General features: G+C 42.9%; 1 protein-coding gene across 2 annotated transcripts in view; it reads left to right on the forward strand.

The window, feature by feature from the left end:
* The first annotated feature begins 11,149 nt into the window (after positions 1-11,149).
* cpvl (carboxypeptidase vitellogenic like) overlaps positions 11,150-21,010 on the forward strand; it is a 104,286-nt gene continuing 94,425 nt past the window's right edge. Inside the window, exon 1 of one of the 2 annotated variants that reach the window (XM_043689523.1) lies at positions 11,150-11,400. The gene's annotated coding sequence lies outside the window, so the exon portion shown is untranslated. The remainder of the gene's footprint in view (positions 11,401-21,010) is intronic. The other variant, XM_043689524.1, reaches the window with a different exon arrangement.

Consider the following 21,010-nt stretch of genomic DNA (forward strand, 5'->3'; position numbering starts at 1 on the left):
ATACACTCTCTATCACACTCACAACCCCCTAACCCAGGTACAAACACACAAAAACCCACATGCACACATACACATATACGTTTGTGGGGTGAATTTGTACTTGCAGAGTTACATTGTGCTTTGCTCAAAAACTGCATAAATTCAAGTAAAACTCTGTTATCTCACTTTTTAGATTAGAATCAATCTAAACATCAGGTCATAGACAGAGAACACAGGGGGCTAACACCTTCAACATATTGTCTAGCTAATACCAATTGTTACAGTTAACCTGAGAATGCAACTTTTTAAAAAAAGTTTTGTGATTTACACATGAAAGAAGTGAAACTATCATGGCATTCAAACAGATGAAAGACTCAACAGACAATCAAGGTATTTGTCAATGTATAATCACACTGTAAATTTTTGCTATAAATTCTGTGCCTTACAATTGTGTCCTCCACAACCACCTGATGAAGGAACGGCGCTCCGAAAGCTAGTGCTTCCAATTAAACCTGTTGGACTATAACCTGGTGTTGTGTGATTTTTAACTATTATTAGAACAGCATTTTGGTCAGCTGAGAGGCTGAATTTATTGAAGGTGACAGTACCCTTGTACCCATTCCTCCTTTTCTCAGCTTCCGCCCAGAATCTGTTCCGCCTAACAAGATGTCTATTGTGTAAGCGTGGATTTTTTACTTTTATCTCCTTTGCTCATCATGACCTACCTTGTGGCATTTAGCTTTTGGACACTCCTGAACTTCAACTTGACCAGACGGTGGTGCAATACCAAGATGAGTGCCATGACGATGTTCTAGTGACACTTCATTTCATTCTTGCAGCCTCCAGCTCAGCTTCTGACACCTCACATACAATACAGCAGAGATTAGAGGTGGGGATCTGCATGCAGACAGACATTGGGTGTGAATGGGCTTGAACCAGCAATAGGCATCAGGAGAGCAGTTTGCTGGAGGGCAAGGTCAGATGCAAGTTTAGTTGCAATGGACTCCGACGAAGACTTTTAATGGAGCAGGTTACTGAAAAATGCTGATGGACACATTGGGAACATGCCAGGAATGCTGCATTCCATATTAAGGAACATGGACAGTTGGCCACTGGCATGGTAGTTAGCTTTGTCAATAACTCACCTGCTGACACCCCAAAGCCTGTCCATTAACTACAAGGCATAAGTCAGGAGTGTGATGGAATACTCTCCACTTGCCAGAATGGGTGCAGCTCCAACAACACTCAAGAAGCCTGACACCATCCAGGACAAAGCAACCTGCTTGATTGGCACCACATCTACAAACATTCATTCCCTCTACCATTGATGCTCAGTAGCAGCAATGTGTGGAATCCAAGAAGATATACTGCAGATATTCACTGAAGATCCTTAGACAGCACTTTCCAAACCCGTAAGCATTTCCATCTGCAAGGACAAAGGCAGCAGATGGGTACACCACCCTCTGCAAATTCCTCTCTAAGCCACTCACTATCTCAGTAATATAGCACCATTTCTTCACTGTTACTGGGCAAAATGGTGGAATTTCCTCCCTAAGGGCATTGTGGGTCTACCTACAGGATAGGGACTTTAGCAGTTCAAGATAGCAGCTCACCTTCTCAAGGGACTGGCAATAAACCCTGGCAGAGTCAGTGATGCCCACATTCCACAAGTGACTCAAAAATAAGGTTAAAAAAGAACCAAAGAATGCGAGAAATCAGAAACAAAAACAGAAACTGCTGGAAAAACTCAGGTTTGGCATGATTTGTGGAGAGAAAGCTGAATTAATGTTTTAAGTCCAGTGACCCTTGTTCAGATTTTAAAAAATAAGGTGAGATGGAATATTAGACCTGTGGACCCTCAGGCCACATACCATGATACAGGAATGAGATCATGGGCATGTGTTTTACAAGTATACTGACCATTAGATATAGGCTATAACCGAACATATATTGCAAGGAGCTTACAGAGAAGGCTGCTAAATAAGATAAGAGCCCATGGAGTTAGGGGCAATGTGATGGCATGGTCAGAGGACTGGCTGCTGAACAGAAGTCAGAGAGTAGGGATAAAGGGTTTTTTTCAGGATGGCAGCCAGTGACTAGTTGAGTTCTGCAGGGCTCAGTGTTGGGACTACAACAAATTACAGTATACATAAACAATCAAACTGAGGGTGTTGTTGATAACTTGCAGGTGACACAAAGATGGATGGAGGGACAAGTAATGTTGAGGAAGTGGGAAGGCTATAGAAAGATTTGCTCGTGCCCAGGAACTGGGAAAAGAAGTGGCATGTGGGATACAATATGGGAAAGTGTGTGATTCTGCAAGATTAGGGGCTTACACTATTTTCTGAACAGGGAAAGGCTTCGGAAATCTGAAGCACAAAGAGACTTAAGAGTCCTGAAACTAGGATTCCTAAGGTTAACATGCAGGTTCAGTTGGCGGTTGGGAAGTCAAATGTAATGTTAGCATTTGTTTCAAGAAGGCTAGAATGCAAGAGGAAGGATGTACTGATGAGGCTGTGTAAGGCTCCAGTCAGACTACATTTGGAATACTGTAAGCAGTTTTGGATTCCCCTATCTGTTGTGTTGTTAGAGGGGATCCAGAGGAATTGTACAATAATGATCTTGGAGATGAAGGGCTTGTCATACGAGGAGTAGTTGAGGACTTTGGGTCTGTACTTGATGAAGTTTAGAAGGATGGGTGGTATCTCATTGAAACTTACAGAATACAGAGAGGCTTGGATAGAATGGATGTGGAGAAGATGTTTCCTCTAGGAAGGAAGACTAAGACCAAAGGGGCACTGCATCAAAGTGAAGGGACCACCCTTTAGAACTGAGATGAGGAGGAATTACTTCAGCCCACGGATGGTGACTCTTTGGAAATCATTGCCGCAGAAGGCCATGGAGGCCAAGTCATTGAGTGTATTTAAGACAGTGAGAGAAAGGGTTCTTGATTTGGTAAGGGATCAACGGTCACTGGAAGAAGGCAGGAGAATGGGGTTGAGAACCATATCGGCCATGATCAAGTGGCAGAACAGGCTTCATGTGGCAAACAGCTCCTACATCTTATAGTCTAATGGTTTTAATTGTTAGCTCACTGCTCCATTGCGAGAGCTGCATCTTGATGCTTGTCAAAAGCATAAGATGCAGGGAGATTCTACTGATGTCAAGATAGGACTCCTTGGACTACTTGCATGACTCTGCCACATTTCTTGCCTTAGTGCACATTATTCAGACCCCTATAAGATGCCACTCCATGGAATTTCAGGACGTTGTGCCACAGAAGGAGGATATTTGGCCTCTCATGTCCATGCTGGTCCTCTGAAAGAGGCTAATTCATTTCCACAACTCAGCTTTTCATTATAATCCCTGAAAATTAATCAAATTTCAATTACATTTGCTGTCAGGGAATGCACTTTACTTCCCTGCAGGTCGACAGGCTGGTGAACAATTAATTGGTACCCTTGCATTGATCAGTGCATTGAGTATAGGAGATGGGATGTCGTGTTGTTGCTGTACAAGTGAGGCCACTTTTGGAATACTGCATTCAATTCTAGTTGCCCTACAATGGAAGAATGCAGTTAAACCTCAAATGGGTACAGAAAAGATTTACAAGGATGTTGCCTGGGTTGGGGGTTGTGAGCTACAGTGAGTGGCTGAATAGGCTGGGGCTGTTTTCCCTGGAGCATCGGAGGCTGAGGGATGACCCTACGGTGGTTTATAAAATCATGAGTGGCATGAATGGGATGAATAGCCAACATCTTTTTCCCAGGATAGGGGAGACCAAAACTAGAGGGCATAGGTTTAGGGCGAGAGGGGAAAGATTTAAAAGGGACCTGAGGGGTAGCTCTTTTACGCAGAGGGTGGTGCATGTGTGGAATGAACTGCCAGAGGAAGTGATGGAGGTTGGATCAATTGTAACATTTAAAAGGCATCTGAATGGGTAAATGAATAGGAAGGGTTTCGAGGAATATGGGCCAAATGGTGGTAAATGGGACTAGATTACTTTAGGATATCTAGTTGTCATGGACAAGTTGGACGGAAAAGTCTGTTTTCGTGCTATTTAACTCAATTACTCTATCTAAACATTTAATAAACACAAAAAGGATAGAAAGAAGGGTGAAATAAAGGGGGTAAACTCAATGTTGAACCAGTTCCAGAAAAAAAGAGGGACAAAGAGGTTAAACTAAGAGAAAGTAAAATAAAGGCAAAACAATGAAAAATCTGCAAATCAAAAATTCCACATTTTAAAAATCTTCCCAAACAAATCAAAATCTGAAAGAATGAGACTCACCACACATAATATTTTTTGGCGCCAGAAGTCTTGATGGGGAGTCATTAACACTTATCATATTGCGTGCAATTCTGGTCTCCTTCCTATCAGAAAGATGTTGTGAAACTTGAAAGGGTTCCAAAAAAAATTTACAAGGATGTTGCCAGGGTTGGAGGGTTTGAGCTACAGGGAGAGGTTGAATAGGCTAGGGCTGTTTTCCCTGGAGCATCGGAGGCTGAGGGGCGACTTTAGAGATTTATAAAATCATGACGGGCATGGATAGGATAAATAGATAAAGTCTTTTCCCTGAGATGGGGGAGTCTAGAACTAGAGGGCATAGGTTTAGGGTGAGAGGGGAAAGGTAGAAAAGAGACCTAAGGGGCAACTTTTACACTCAGAGGGGTGGATAACGGTTAGCCTAGGAGAATGAATAGCTACGAATGGGGACTACTAGCGATAACAATGGTTGAGTAATAGCAGACCATGTGATAACAAGGCCTGGTGTGTGCAGGTTGAATGCTGGTGGGATGGTAAGTGAGGAGAAGGGAGACCGTATCACTGTCGTGGGAGGGAACAGAAGGGGTGAGGACTGAACTCCAAGAGCAACCTTTTGGGTATTTGCATCTTATGATAGCAAATTCCAGCACAATAGTTCAAGAACTTTAATGATTTAAAGTCGCATCATCAGTTTTAATAAGCTTAAGAATTTGAACGGAGGCATGTTCAGACCTGATCTCAATCCATATGACAGACTCAGCTTGCTCCTTTATGCCACGATGTAAAACCCAAATACACAAATGACTGGGTATTCCATTGTTTATTCTGATTATCTTTGTGCCGACTCTTTAATGTAGTTCTTTTTCAAGCATGTAGTTATGAAGAAATCTAATGTAAAAATAAGGATCCAAAGTTTACCCTAACTGGTAAAAAAGTAGTAATGCTGTAAGTGAGTTCAAAATAACACAATGTTCTCGACATGGATCAGGCTTAAGCAATTGTGAAATAAACAGTACTTAGACTGAACTAGAAGTGGAAATTAGCATAGTGACTTAAATGTCAAATCTGCTACAGGTAGTGAAATAAATGGAGGGAAAGAAACACTGGATTAAGAGAAGGAGAGAAAAGACACAAAAAGGAAGTAAAAAAATGTACTGAATATATTTTAATTTGTAACTACAACTTAAAGATAGAGGAATGCAAGCCCATGTTCATGTATTCTTAATATTCAGAGAGACTGTAAGGTGATAATTAAGATTTATTAAAGCAGATAATGAGACTAGAAAGGACAAACACTAACTTTCATTGTTGAGTTTATTCTGTATCTGCTGTGCAATATAGGAATACTATAGTTGTTCAATTTATTTATAAGTAATGCTGTTAAAAGTGATTTTTGCAGACCTCCATCTCAATCACTTCTCAATTTTTCTGTTTTAACTATATCTTTGTCCTTGTCTACTTTGCTGTACAAATTGTTGCAAGTAATGGCAAGTTATCATTATCTTGCCCATTTAAGAAAGAATACAGGGTTATTTCAGACATTATCAGGGAAGGAGTTGTGTACATATTGTGTCACAAGAGTAACTACTGGCTCAACATAGTGATCACTGCGCAGTAGTTTAATTTTCTTGAATTCTGATATTACAATCAATGATCTTCAAAGTTCAATTCAAACAATATGTGATTATGATTTTAATCCTAGCTTACTCTTGGTTTCTATTTGAGCACTCTATTTTCATCTATAGCATCAAAATATTCTATGTTGCACAGATTATAAACATATCTACCCAAACTGTAGATATATTAATTTTTAATATATTGCGAGTAGAGAATGTATATTTAGGTATGAATTATTCGCTTATTTAAAAATTATAGTTACCTCATTCGCTTGTGTTCCTTAAATTTTAGGTGCTTGGTTCTTTTGACTTTAAATAAGGGCTTGTCTGAAATCCATGTAGTTAAGTGGTAGAATATCCTCAGAAGTTTGGCATATTTTTCAGTCAAAATAAATTTTGTGACAGGATAAGCTGGCGGAAGCCACTTTGCTTTTGTTAAAAAATGTATGCTTTTTTTAATGCTCTTCCTGCTATCTGCCTATTAAGTCCTATGTGCCTGGATTTTCATATCTTAGAATGAAAACCAGTGACACTACATCCCAGAGCTTTCATATTAATAATGCACAAAGAGTAATTTTGATTAAGAATTAAATGGTGTATCTGCTGCCAGCACTGCATGGAACAAGTACAATTCAATTATTTCTGAGATGGAAGAGTCTGGAATTTCTCACTAGTGTTTTCTGTAGCAAGAAAATTATTTTCACGGGGTTACCTATCCAATCCTGTCCATGCAGATCTCTATTTGCTTTTCAGTATTTCTCACAAGGTGACACCATAGAATTTTGTCCTGTCTACCCACACTAATCACTTCACGGGAACAGGTATGATAATCATTACTGCTGGATGTCCTTTTTTTAGAGAAGGACCATGGGACCAAAACGAGACCATTTAGTCTCTCAATTATATTCCACCATTCATTGACTAGCAACCGACCTCTGCCTGCCTACCTTCCCATGTCCCTTAGTACCTTGGGATAGCAAAGCTCTATGTCTCAAATTTAGAACTTACAATTAATCAGGTATCAACTGTTGAAAAGAATTTCAGTCTGTACATTTATTGCACGTCATAGTGTTCCCTACTTGCACTATTGAAAAATCTGATTCTAATTTTTAGATTGTGTTGTGCTCCAACCCCCAAGTTGCTATTTCTATCTTATGTTAATACATATGTTTCAAACAATAGACCATGTTATTAACTTAAAGTTTTCAGATTTTGTCCCCTATATATATGTTGCAGATAGCTCTTGCTAACTATTGACCCTTGACCTCAGAAGTGTCAATCCTGATCCTATTTGCCTGTCTAGTTTAATAATACATACAGACAGTTCACAAAGTATTCACTTCTGGTTGGATTATCTTAAATGTAGTCTGTCTACAAATAGAGTACCTATTAATTGTTTGACTGCTTAAAATGTTGTCATCTCAAACTCTTGGCCACATCAACCAGTCATGTTTTAATCCTATCAAGTAGCTGAGAATGTTAGGGACTTTTCATGTGTTAGCTGCTTCACATAATAAGTTACATCTACACGTATCATGTGATACAGATGCTTAGACTTTCAGGTAACCATATCAAAGGATTGGTGTGTGTCTGCACAGGAGCAGCTTCTGCACAGGACCGGCACAAGGATGGGTTGCTGTATGACTAGGTGATGCCTCCCTGGAGACGTTCCCACAAGTAACAAGCCCAAGGAGGGATAACCTGCTTTCAGAAGATGGGAAGAGCCCGTGAGCATAACCGAGAAAGCATGGCTCGAGATGGTAGACACAGTGAGCAGTCACAGGATAACTGCAAGAACCTGGAATCGAGTGCACATAGAGAATTAATGATGTGCGGTGGTTTGGAAAGGTAGATTTGCAAACTAGTAGACTGACATGAATGAGAAAGCACTTATGAGATCTAATTGTAGACCACAGAGCAATACCAGATGCCAGTGTCACAGAATCCCTACAGTGCAGAAAGAGGCCACTTGGCTCATCCTGTCTGCACTAACTCTCTGAACAGCATCCAACTCAGACCCAGCTCCCCATAACCCCACATTTACTATGGCTAACCCACATAGTCTGCACACCCCTGGACACTATGGGGCAATTTACCTTGGCCAATCCACTTAACCTGCACATCTTTGGACTGTGAGAGGAAACTGGAACACCCAGATGAAACCCACACAGACATGGAGAGAACATGCAAACTCCACAGTCACGCAAGGTTGGAATTGAACCTGGTCCCTGATGCTGTGAGGCAGTAGTACTAACCACTGAGCAATCATGGCAACCTCAATGTCACCATTGAGAACCTTGGTTCATGAACATCTGTGGTCAATGACGGGTGAATACTGTTCTGAATTGATTGAATCACCATATTACTATTCCTTCTCAGTGGTATGATGGGCTGTGCACTTACAAGGCACCAGAATGACCGGCATAGATAGGAGTGACACAATATAAATGTGCATGCGGGAGAAATGTGCTCATGATTCCGGGGAAAGTCAGGCAATAGGACGGCGACTGCCTTTCGTTACTGGGTGATACCAATGGAGAAGGGGGAGACCATAATACTCCTTGATGCCAATCCCACAAATATTCAGGCATAATGTCTGTAAGATCAACAACGCAGAAGGACATCTCGCCTGTCAAGGCAGCAGGGTAACAGTCCTTCTGCATGACAGCATATACCGGCTCATTTATATCTCCCAGTTTGGGTCCCATTTCCACCGTTATATCTATAGGTTGCAAGTACATCTGGCACAGATTTGAGAACTGCCTGCAGCTCTGGGTCATCAGATGTGGTTGGCTTGTAATCCATTCCAAAGTCTCATAGAATTTGGGCACACCCTTCCTTGGTTCAGGGCAGAGGCAATGAATGATGGTGCCAGAGAAGGTGTACTCGACAGACTTAATTGCCAATGGTCTTTGTATTCTACAGTGTCCACTATCACCAACATCAGATTGAAGGAGGGCAATCACCTCTTACTGGGAGGCCTGCTGGAGTCACTGGGGACCTTCAGTTATTTGCCCTAGTTCCTGAAACACGCTAGCAATTTGACGAGTTCCATTACTGATCTGCATCACCTCTAGTCTCCAATATCTCTAGCTTTTGCTCAACAGGATCCATCTCTACAGGAAAGGGAGTAAATGTGGGGCTGATTACTATTGTCAGTTTTAACATTGAAGTTTTTGTAGCATCATGGGCATTGAGGCTTAGATGGCTACAATTCACACAGCATGCTGGGGTATCACTTCTTGGAATGAGACTTTAGATGGTCTTGAACTGTGGCCAGCAGGAGTTCAGTGAGCATTGTCACCAATCTGCTTCCAGGCCAAATGGGAGCATGTGTCTAACCTTCCCAATGGATTATGTTGGTGTTGTACATGCCGAGAGTGATATTCACTAATGGCTGTTTAAAAATAGATTTTTGAAACGGAGTGAATTAAAATAGTAACCTTTATCATCTCTCATGTTGGCACAAGTCATGGAGTTTGACTGTGAACACGTTTGGCCTTTTGCTAGGATCCTACTTGGTGTTAACTAGGACTTGGTTACTGTCAGAGTTCCCATCCCCCAGTAACATTTTTTCAATATTTGTTTGTGGGTGTCAATGGCAACATCCCTAAATGGTCAAAGGGCAGTTAAGAGACCCTTGCTATGGGTCTGGAGTCACGTGTAGGTCAGACCAGGCAAGGATGGTAGATTTCCTTCCCTAAAGGACATTACTGAACCAGACAGGTTTTAATTTTAAAACAATAATTGACAGTGGTTATATAGTCACCATTAGAATAGCTTTTTTTCTGAAATCAAATTTCAGCAACTGCCACAACAGGATTTGAACTTTTGTCCACATGACATTAGTCTGGGATCCTGGATTACTTGAGTAGTTACATTATCACTATGCCATCGCTAACCAGCACCCCCCTTACAAACCAGCCTGCAACTTCCCCAGCATGCATTTGTTCGGAGTGTCCTAATCTAAATCTCCTTTTAGCTCTGGGGGAGCACATGGCCACAACAATCTGCTTAAGATCACCCCTGGCCAGTTTCAGTCGGTGACCGTAAATGTCTACCACTTTGGAGAAACAGATCAGTACTCATACCCACTGTCATTCTCAGCCACTCCTCTCAAGGCTTGACCTCACTAGGGGCTAAGGAACCTATGTGTGGTTGTAGTGGGCTGACGCCATCTCTTTATACGTTTGATCTTGTGCTTAGGCTGTCCTGCTGTTTGGGCCAAGTGAATTCATACAGCAGTGTTTTCTGTCTGTCTTGTGCAAAAAAGGTAGACCAGGGAGTGTGAGGTCCTCAACTTGGCCCAACAGTGTCTGGAGTTGACCATTCTTCTTTTGGGGACAGCAGTCACCATTGCCCTCCTATCAGATTATTGTTTGATCTATTTAACTTAAAGGTCAGCTCTGGCTCAACTGGTACCCTATTGTTATTAAACGTAATCTGACTGAGACCATAGTACCTGCTTTTATTTAACTGGTTGTGCTAATTTTCCAGATAAACACTTTTAGATTCTCTGATGACATCCTTTTCTATAAATATACATCCAATGACTAATTCCTGCACCTATTATAAAGACCAGGACGAGAACTAAAACCGAAACAAGAACCGATGATGGAAGGCTTGGAACTGAAAATGAGATTTTGCTACAAAAACACCATCTCCTAAGTCCTTAATTTTCAAGGGCATCACCAAATTCTACTGACCAATACTGATGTAACTATGTTAGAAGAGCTCAACTCATGAGCATCAGTAACCCACTCAACCCTGTTGTTAATGGTGATTACCTCCAAATTGTCGAAACATCAGAACCCAATATAACGTTCATTCCCTAGTTTTCTTTTACGCCTTTGCTAAAGAGAATACAATGATCTTGCAACCAGACTTAAATAGTTCATTGAATTGCAGACTGAACCAACACAGGTCATTCAGTTTCTGCTCCAATAATCTGGTAATTTGCTTCATTCCTGTAACTGGAAACTTGCCCTGTGCACATTGACTGCTGTGACTGAGCCCCAACATGATTCATTACATGTAGAATACTTTGGTCCACCCTATATTATAGCTGAAAGGTGCTATATAAATGCAAATATATGCACTTTTTGGTTCTTGGCTTCCCTCTCACCCTAAGTTTGTCCACTCGTTTTACAACGTTCACTGATTTTTTGGGGGGAAAAGAGAAACTTATCAAAACCCATCTCTGTGGTTCGAGGCTTAAGTGAACCGCCCTGTTTGCTGTTGGAGTTCCCGAGTTCTATCAGTGCCAGATGCTTCTTTGCAGAGGGGGGTGAAAGAGGTTTAAACGGCGTTATATCAATGCAAACAGTTGTTGTCGTTAATCTGTTCCCCAATGTGGTATCAGGATGTGTTTCTCCCTGTAGCGTTGTGGCAGTAAAGGGCTGAGTCCTGCTGCTTAGGTTTCTGCTCCCTCCCCTCCTCTCTGCCGTATTCCCCATGTCATTTCCCCGGCCCGGGACACAGGAAGCAGCGGCATACTTTAGTGGAAGCTCCGAGCAAGAGGCTGCACCTCCAGTCCGGGTGAGTTTTGGTATTATTCCCGAGGAAGTCCCTCTCTCTGCTGGAGGTGGCCGTGCCTTGCATTTGAATTTTCATTCGATTCTGATTTAAAGGGGCGAGAGCCGGTTATATCATGAGCTGTCAACCCAAGGGTGCCTATTTTTTTCTGTTAAAAATCACATAACACCAGGATATAGTCTGACAGGTGTTGTGGGTTTTTTTTTCCAACTTTGTACACCCCAGTCCAACACCGGCACCTCCAAATCCATTCTTTTTATGAATATTCTTGACCCTCCTCTCTCTCTCTCTCTCTCTGTTCCAAGCCCAGCTGCAGCTCAGGCGGCTACTGTACTTGGTTCCCCCCTAATACAACCAGACCCAGAATATTGGCAGGTCAGTGGGACGTTGTGATGCAGACTGCTCTTGCATGGACAGATTTGTGTCCTCCTGAGAATTTGGCTTGTACTCAGCCAAACGTACACGTCCCAAGGGAGTCTCCCTGGAAAGACATGACATGGAGATGCCGGTGTTGGACTGGGGTGTACAAAGTTTTTAAAAAAAAAATCTCACAGCTCCAGGTTATAGTCCAACAGGTTTAATTGGAAGCACTAGCTTTCGGAGCGACGCTCCTTCACCAGGGGGTTGTGGAGTAAATGTTACAGATTGGGGACGGCATTTAGGGGGGTTAGGGATTGGGTTTGGGGCTTAAATATTACATACAGCTGGAGGGGAAAAGTATCAACTTGTATTCAATTGGCACCACCGGACGCTCCAAAGCACTTTGCATTTCAAAATGAACGTCTCGGGGCGTGCAATCAGTGTTGTGAAGGAAAAGAGTCAGCAAGCTGGGGTTAAATCTTCGAAAATCCTTTAGCTGCAGTTCATTGCCTGTAATGTGATTATGGTAGCCAGAATTCAACATTCCTATTGCTGTTTGATCATGAGAGGGTACCACCCCGTTTTATTAACTAATACTTCCTGTTGGGGCTGGGATTCTGGGGAAGTGGCGTATGAGCAGCTCTAACCCAGCGCATTTCGTTTCGTTCCTGTTAGGGTGACACTACTGGGTGGTATATGGTAAACTTTCCGCTCTGTGCTGCTACTAGATCATGTGCAACTGATCATATGATGTGGTGCACGTCATTTACTCATGTGACATTCACCCACTGTTTGTAAGCATTGCTACCCATGCAAGTTTGGGATTTTGTGGTGCAGTGTCTCTATCTCCGAGCCAGGAGGCCAGGGTTCAAATCCCACCTGCTCTGGAGGTGTGTCGTTACATCTGCCAATAACTCAGAATCACCAAGTGCAATTTTTTTAAAATTTCATAGAATCAAAAGCTATCAATGGTATCAAATAGCAATGTCACTGACTAAAGGAATAGAGATTTAAAAATAAGTAATATTTAAATAAAAAATTGTGACGTTTCTCCTATTCATACATTGCATTCTCTGTAAATGTGTTTTTATTCAAAACCCTGTAACCTAACTGCACAAGTCCCATTTAGTTTACGCCCAACCCACATTGCTCCAATCTGGCAACATCTCAGTGTTAAAGTTCGTATCCTTGTTTTTGAATAAACTCCCTCTCTATCCCTGAACCTGCTCAAGCTGTAGAAATCAATTTCATGCATGGATCGATGTTATTCAGCTCCTAAACCTAAAGCATTCCAAATTAAAACTTTCCCTGGCTTTCTTCAAGCTTACCCATTTGACTAAGTTTTGGCTACCTGTGGTAACAAACAATTGCTTATGAGGGAGCAGGAAAGATAACGTTTCAGGTCGGGAGGGGGACAGGAGCTCAGAAATAAATAGGTGGATGGGGCTGCAGATAAGTGAGAAGGGGGATGGATGGGTAAGATAGGTCAAGAAGGTGAGGAGGAGAGGGAGGGTTGGACATGGGATGAGGTTGGGGGTGAGGAGACTTTGAAGCTGGTGAACTCTATGTTGAGGCCATTGGACTGTAAGCTCCTGAGGTGAAATATAAGGTGTTGTTCCTCCAGTTTGCATGTGGCCTCACTTTGGCTGAGGAGTAGGCCCAGGATGGACATGTTGCCAGGGGAGTGGGAGTGGAAGTTGAAATGGCTGGCAACCAGATGGTGGTTTTGATTGGAGCGTACAGAACATAGATGCTCAGCGAACCAATCTCCAAGCCTGCGTTTGGCCTCTCTGATGAAGAGGAGACCACATTGGATGCAATAGACCAGGTTAGAAGTGCAGGTGAATCTCTGCTGGATTTGAAATGAGCATCTGGGGCCTTGGAAAGAAGACGTAGGGGCAGGTGTTGTACTTTGTGCAGTTCCAGGGAAAGGTGCTGGGTGTGGAACTGATAAGGGAGTCTTGGAGTGAACAGTCCCTATGGAAAGCAGATGGGGTGAGGAAGGAAATCTGTTTGGTGGTGGGGTCTGACTACAGTGGGTGGCACGGTGTCACAGTGGTTAAGCACTGCTGTCTCACAGCGCCAGAGACCTGGGTGCAATTCCCGCCTCAGGCAACTGTGTGTGGAGTTTGCACATTCTCCCCGTGTCTGCGTGGCTTTCCTCCGGGTGCTCCAGTTTCCTCCCACAGTCCAAAGATGTGCAGGTTAGGTGAATTGGCCATGCTAAATTGCCTGTAGTGTTAGGTGAAGGGGTAAATGTATGGGTGGGTTGCTCTTCGGAGGGTCAGTGTGGACTTGTTGGGCTGAAGGGCCTGTTTTCACACTGTAAGTAATCTAATCTAATCTAAAGGTGGCGAAAATGCCAGAGGATGATGCATTTGGATTTGGAGGTTGGTGTGGTGGTATGTGAGGACCAGGAGTACTCTATCCTTATTGTGGGGGGAGGGGGTTTGAAGGCAAAAGTGTGGGAAATAGAGGAGATGCTGTTGAGGGCATTATTAATCACAGGGGAAGGGAAATTCCAGTCTATTGTGTCTGCCATACTGTGTTTAAATTCTTATATTCATTAAAAGAACTGAGATTTGGTTTGAACTGAGATTACAAACAATGCTTTTCACTTACTGAAATAATTAATAGTGGAACAACAAATTTACTATGAACTAATGATATACATTACTACTCCATCCTATAGTTGATTGATTGTATACCACCCCAGTAGAACTTGGCTGGGTTCCACGTGATGATGCCTTTTCTTTTGATGATCTTGGAGGTGTCTTCTCTTTTGGTGGTTATTCTCGAGTTACTGGCCTGAGTGGGGTTTTGTGGTGATTTTTAACCTTCTGAGCCTTTGTGCCCATTTGGGAGGGTCTTGAGGATACCAATGGATTGATCAGGTTCGATTACCCTGATCAATCAGACCTAACCAGATGTTGGCACATTGATTGGAGGGTCGCCCTTAGGTGCCTCTGTGTCGAGCAAATGATTCAATGGTTCCAATTGTCCTGAGGGCAACATTCCATTGTCCAATTCAAGTCCACCTTGAGGTGTATATTGCAGGGTCTGCAGCTGTCAGGTTTGTTTGCAAACCATCTGTGGGCAGTTGCAGCCTTTCTGGATTCTGCAGCATGTGGATTAGCACAGTCATTTTAGTCAAGGCTGGGTTTTATTTCCCAGCATTCTTTAATTTTTGGCCACTTTATCAAAGTTCATCATAAACCAATTATTTTGGGCAGCCTATCTGGCCACATGTCCTTGAAGGAGGAGGACATCTGGGATGTCCTGGAGTGGAATTGCTCATCCTGGGAGCAGAGGCGGAGGAATTGAGAGTACGGGATCTCATTTTTGCAGGAGGATGTGTGAGAGGAGGTGTAGTCTGGCAAACTGTGGGAGTTGGTAAGTTTGAAACGGATGTCTGTGTTAAGTTGGTTACCTGAGATGAAGACGGCGAGGTCCAGGAAAGGGAGGGAGGTGTCAGAGATGGTCCATGTGAATTTGGGGTCAGGATTGAAGGTGTGGGTGAAGTTAATGAACTGTTCGAGCTCCTCTTGGGAGCACAAGGCAGCACAGCCATCAACATAGCAGAGGAAGAGGTAGGGGATGTTGCTGGTGTAGCTGTGGGAGAGAGACTGTGCCATGTATCCTGCAAAGAGGCAGGCATAGCTCAGACCCATGCGGGTGCATCCCAGCTACCTTACCCCACCCCTCTCCCTCTGTTTATTCCTGAGATCCCTTCCCACTCCCCAGTTCTGATGAAGGATCCTGACCTGAAATGACGACTTCCCTGCTCCTCAGATGCTGACCTGCTGTGCTTTTCCAGCTCCACATCTTATTAACTCTGACTTACACGTCTGCAGTCCTTACTATCACCAACTGCTTTTGTAGCTTGTTATGACGTTTTGATTCAAAATGCACCTGAGAAGCAATTGGGATATTTTAATACTTTAAAATACTTTAAAGTATGATAATGTTAATGAGTAAAAGTTATATCACCAACATGATATCTGTGTCTCTTGATTAAATTTAAAATATAAGCCATAAGTATTAAGTTAGCCTAGAGCAATGTTTTGGAGAGGAATAAGACAGTGTTGTTGGGAGAGTTTACGTGTTACTGAGGATTACACCTGCAATAAATGCCATTGGTTGGGAATTCTATCAGATCGAATGGAAGGTTGGAGCGACAGTGAGAGGCAATGAGAAATTTACAAGAGCAAGGGGGTGTGATGGATGGCAATTATAGGAAGGGATAAAAGTCACAGGTACAGTCACATAGATGGGCTAACTCTCGGAAAGGTAAGAGAGGTAGGCAGGAAATGCGGGAGTCTTCTGTGGCTATCCCCATTTCAAACAAGTATGCTGTTTTGGAAAGTGCAGGGGGTGATGGATTCTCAGGAGAACAGCCAAGTTTCTGGTATTGAGGCTGGCTCTAATGCAATGAAGGATACGTTGGGTTCCAAGAGATTGATCGATTGATTTGTGTTAGGGGATTGTCTAGTCTAAGGCACAGACAGATGTTTCTGTGGCTAACAGCGAAAAATCAGAGTGGTGTGTTGCTTCCCTGGTGCCAAGATCAAGGATATCTCAGAGAGGGTGCAGAATGTTCTCAAGGGGGAGAGGGACCAGCAGGAGGTCACACATTGGAACTAATGACAGAGGAAGGGAAAAGGATGAGATTCTGAAGGGAGATTACAGAGAGTTAGGCAGGAATTTAAAAATGAGATCCTTGAGAGTAGTAATATCTGAATTACACCCAGTGTTAGAGCTAGTGAGGGAAGGAATAGGAAGATAGAGCAGATGAATGCATGGCTGAGGAGCTGGTGTATGAGAGAAGGATTCACATTTTTGGATCATTGGAATTTCTTTTGGAGTAGAAGTGACCTGTACGAGAAGGACGGATTGCACCTAAATTGGAAGGGGACTAATATACTGATAGGGAGATTTGCTAGAGTTGCTCAGGAGGATATAAAGTAGTAAGGTGGGGAAATGGGACCCAGGGAGATAGTGAGGAAGAGATCAATCTGAGATTGGTACAGTTGAGAAAAGAAGCGAGGCAAACAGTCAGGGCAGGCAGGGACAAAGCAGAGAACAAGGTAGGACTGATAAATTACATTGCATTTATTTCAAAGCAAGAGGCCTAACAGGGAAGGCAGATGACCTCAGGGCATGGTTAGGCACATGGGACTGGGATATCATAGCAATTACAGAAACATGGCTCAGGGATGGACAGGACTGGCAGCTTAATGTTCCAGGATACAAATGCTACAGGAAGGACAGAAAGGGAGGCAAGAGAGGAGGGGGAGTGGTGTTTTTGATAGTATTACAGCGGTGCTGAGGGAGGATATTCCTGGAAATACATCCAGGGATGTTATTTGGGTGGAACTGAGAAATAAGAAAGGGATGATCACCTTATTAGGATTATATTATAGACCCCCTTAATAATCAGAGGGAAATTGAGAAACAAACTTGTAAGGAGATCTCAGTTATTGGTAAGAATAACAGGGTGGTTATGATAGGGGATTTTAACCCCTCAAATGTCGACTGGGACTGCCATAGTGTTAAAGGTGGGGGAGCACTTTAGGACCAGCGACCATAATTCTTAGTTTTAAAAGAGTGATGGGAAAAGATAGACCAGATCTAAAAGTTGAAGTTCTAAATTGGAGAAAGGCCTATGTTGAATATATTAGGCAAGAACTTAGAAAAGCTGATTGGGGCAGCTTTTTGCAGGTAAAGGGACGGCTGGAAAATGGGAAGCCTTCAGAAATGGGATAATGAGAATCCAGAGACAGTATATTCCTGTTAGGATGAAAGGTAAGGCTGGTAGGTATAGAGAATGCTGGATGATTAAAGAAATTGAGGGTTTGCTTAAGAAAAAGAAGGAAGCAAATATAAGCTATGGACAGGACAGATCAAGTGAATCCTTAGCGTATAAAGGCAGTATGAGTGTACTTGAGAGGGAAATCAGGAGGGCAAAAAGGGAACATGAGATAACTTTGGCAAATAGAATTAAGGAGAATCCAAAGGGTTTTTACAAATACATTAAGGACAAAAGGGTAACTAGGGAGGAAATAGGGCCCCTCAAGGATCAGGAGAATCGACATTTCAGGGAAGAGCCCTTCTTCAGGAATCCTGCCTTGGATGCTGCCAGACCTGCTGCGCTTTTCCAGCAACACATTTTCAGCGCTGATCTCCAGCATCTGCAGTCCTCACTTTCTCCCTCAAAGATCAGCAAGGCGGCCTTTGTGTGGAGCCACAGAAAATGGGGGAGATACTAAATGAGTATTCTGCATCAGTATTTACTGTGGAAAAGGATATGGAAGGATATAGAATGTAGGGAAATAGATGGTGACATCTTGAAAAATGTCCATATTACAGAGGAGGAAGTGCTGGATGTCTTGAAATGCATAAAAACTGATAAATCCCCAGGTGTACCTGAGAACTCTGTGGTAAGCTAGAGAAGTGATGGCTGGGCCTCTTGCTGAGATATTTGTATCATCGATAGTCACAGGTGAGAAGCTGGAAGACTGGAGATTGGCTAAGGTGGTGCCACTGTTTAAGAAAGTTGGTAAGGACAAGCCAGGGAGCTATAGACCAGTGAGCCTGACGTCGATGGTAGGCAAGTTGTTGGAGGGAATCCTGAGGGACAGGATGTACATGTATTTGGAAAGACAAGGACTGATTAGGGATAGTCAACTTGGCTTTGTGTTTGGGAAACCATGTCTCACAAATTGATTGAGTTTTTTTGAAGAAGTAACAGAGGATTGAGGGTAGAACAGTAGATGTGATCTATGTGGACCTCAGTAAGGTGTTCGAGAAGGTTCCCCGTGGGAGACGAGTTAGCAAGGTTAGATCTCACGGAATACAGGGAGAACTAGCCATTTGGATACAGAACTGGCTGAATTGTAGAAGACAGAGGGTGGTAGTGGAGGGTGTTTTTCAGACTGGAGGCCTGTGACCAGTGGAGTGCCACAAGGATTGGTGCTGGGTCCTCTACTTTTTGTCATTTACATAGCTGATTTGGATGTGAGCAAAAGAGGTACAGTTAGTAAGTTTGCAGCTGACATCAAAATTGGATGTGTAGTGAGCAGCGAAGAAGGCTACCTCTGATTTTAACGGGATCTTGATCAAATGGGCCAATGGGCTGAGAAGTGGCAAATGGTGTTTAATTTAGATAAATGCGAGGTGCTGCATTTTGGGAAAGCAAATCTTGGCAGGACTTATACACTTAATGGTAAGGTCCTAGGGAGTGTTGCTGAACAAAGAGACCTTGGAGTGCAGGTTCATAGCTCCTTGAAAGTGGAGTAGCAGGTAAATAGGATAGTGAAAAAGGCGTTTGGTATGGTTTCCTTTATTGGTCAGAGTATTGAGTACAGGAGTTGGGAGGTCATGTTGTGGTAGTACAGGATATTGATAGCCCACTTTTGAAATATTGCGTGCAGTTCTGATCTCCCTCCTTTCAGAATGATGTTGTGAAACTTGAAAGAGTTCAGAAAAGATTTAAAAGGATGTTGCCAGAGTTGGAGGATTTGAGCTATAGGAAGAGGTTTGAATAGGCTAGGACTTTTTTTTTCCCCTGGAACGTCGGAGGGGTCACCTTATAGAGGTTTGTAATATCATGAGGGGCATGGATAGGATAAATAGACAAGGTCTTTTCCCTGGGGTCGGGGAGTCCAGAACCAGAAGGCATAAGTTTAGGGTGAGTGGGGAAAGATATAAAAGGGACCTAAGGGGCAACTTTTTCAAACAGAGGTCTGTGTCTGTGTCTGTGTCTGTGTCTGTGTCTGTGTCTGTGTCTGTGTCTGTGTCTGTGTCTGTGTGTAGGGGGGGGAAATGGGCTGCCAGAGTAAGTGGTGGAGGCTGGTACAATTGCAACATTTAAAAGGCATTTGGATGGGTATATGAATAGGAAGTGTTTGGAGGGGTATGGGCTGGGTGCTGGCAGGTGGGACTAGATTGGGTTTGGATACCTGGGTGGCATGGACAAGTTGGACTGAATAGTCTGTTTCCATGCTGTACATCTCTATGACTACATTATTTAAAACAATTTTTTTCTTCTATTTACCTTTAATCCTTATTTATGTCAACTATTCTGGTCATGGCTTTGAATTAAAATCCTGGCTCAGTTGGCAGCAATCTCATTCTGAGCCACAGGCTTCCAATGTGAAAATCCATTCCAGGTTTTGAACAAAATCAAGACTGATATACCTCTGCAATACTGTTGGAGATGAGACATGAAACCAAGGCCTCCCTTTGCTTCTGGAGAGGATGTAAATGATCCCATGACACTGTTTTGAGAAAGACAAGGGGAGCTATCCCCAGAATCCTGTCTAATGTTTCTCCCTCAATCAGTTTTACACGAACAGAATGCCTGGTCATTATTACATTGCTTTGTGGCTATTTGTTGTGCCCTAACTGGTGGTTGCATTTCTTACATTATATCTATGACTACATAAAGGAAGGTGGTAGTCATTTTGCTGCAATAGTAATCTGGGGATCTAGACTAATGCTCTTGGCATATGGGCTTGTATTCACCATGGTAGATGGAGAAATTACAAAAGGACTAGTGGCATAGCGGTAGTGACCTTCTCTCTCAGCTTCTTTAAATGTATAAAAAGGAAGAGGGAAGCCCAAGTGAACATCTGTCCCTTCGTGAATGAGGCTGAGGAAATAATAATAGGCAGTTGAACAAATATTTGCTTTAGTCTTCACATTGGAAGCATTCCAAAATTGTTAAATATTCAAGGGGCAAAAGGAGGATAGAAAATGATACATTGACTGTCACTGGAGATAAAGTACTAGGGCAACTAATGGAGCCACAAACTAATACTTCTGCTGGACCTTATGTGATGTATTTCAGAATATTAAAGGAAGCAGCTACAGAAATAGTGGATGCACTGGTAGTAATCTCCCAGGAATCTGTAGATTCTAGAAAATTGTCAACGTAACACCTTTATTTAAGAAGGGAAAGAGACAAAGAACAGTTAAATGAACCGGCCGATAGCTAACATCCATTGTGGGGAAAAGGTAGGAAAGAAGTGGAGGTTGAGGATTTTTAGATCAGCCATGATCTCATTAAATGGCAGAGCCATAGCCAGCGGTAGACGTCCGGTACGTGGCACCGCCATCCGACGCCTTAAAACGGCGGTGCTCGGACCTGACGTAGTGCACCAGTTGGAGGACGCTCAGGTGTGCGGTGGGATCCCGTCTGCGCTCACCCCAGCCCGGCCAGAATTTCACATTGGCCCCAAGGTCCCGTACT

This window comes from Chiloscyllium plagiosum, chromosome 5 (assembly GCF_004010195.1).
Source record: "Chiloscyllium plagiosum isolate BGI_BamShark_2017 chromosome 5, ASM401019v2, whole genome shotgun sequence".
NCBI lineage: Eukaryota > Metazoa > Chordata > Chondrichthyes > Orectolobiformes > Hemiscylliidae > Chiloscyllium > Chiloscyllium plagiosum.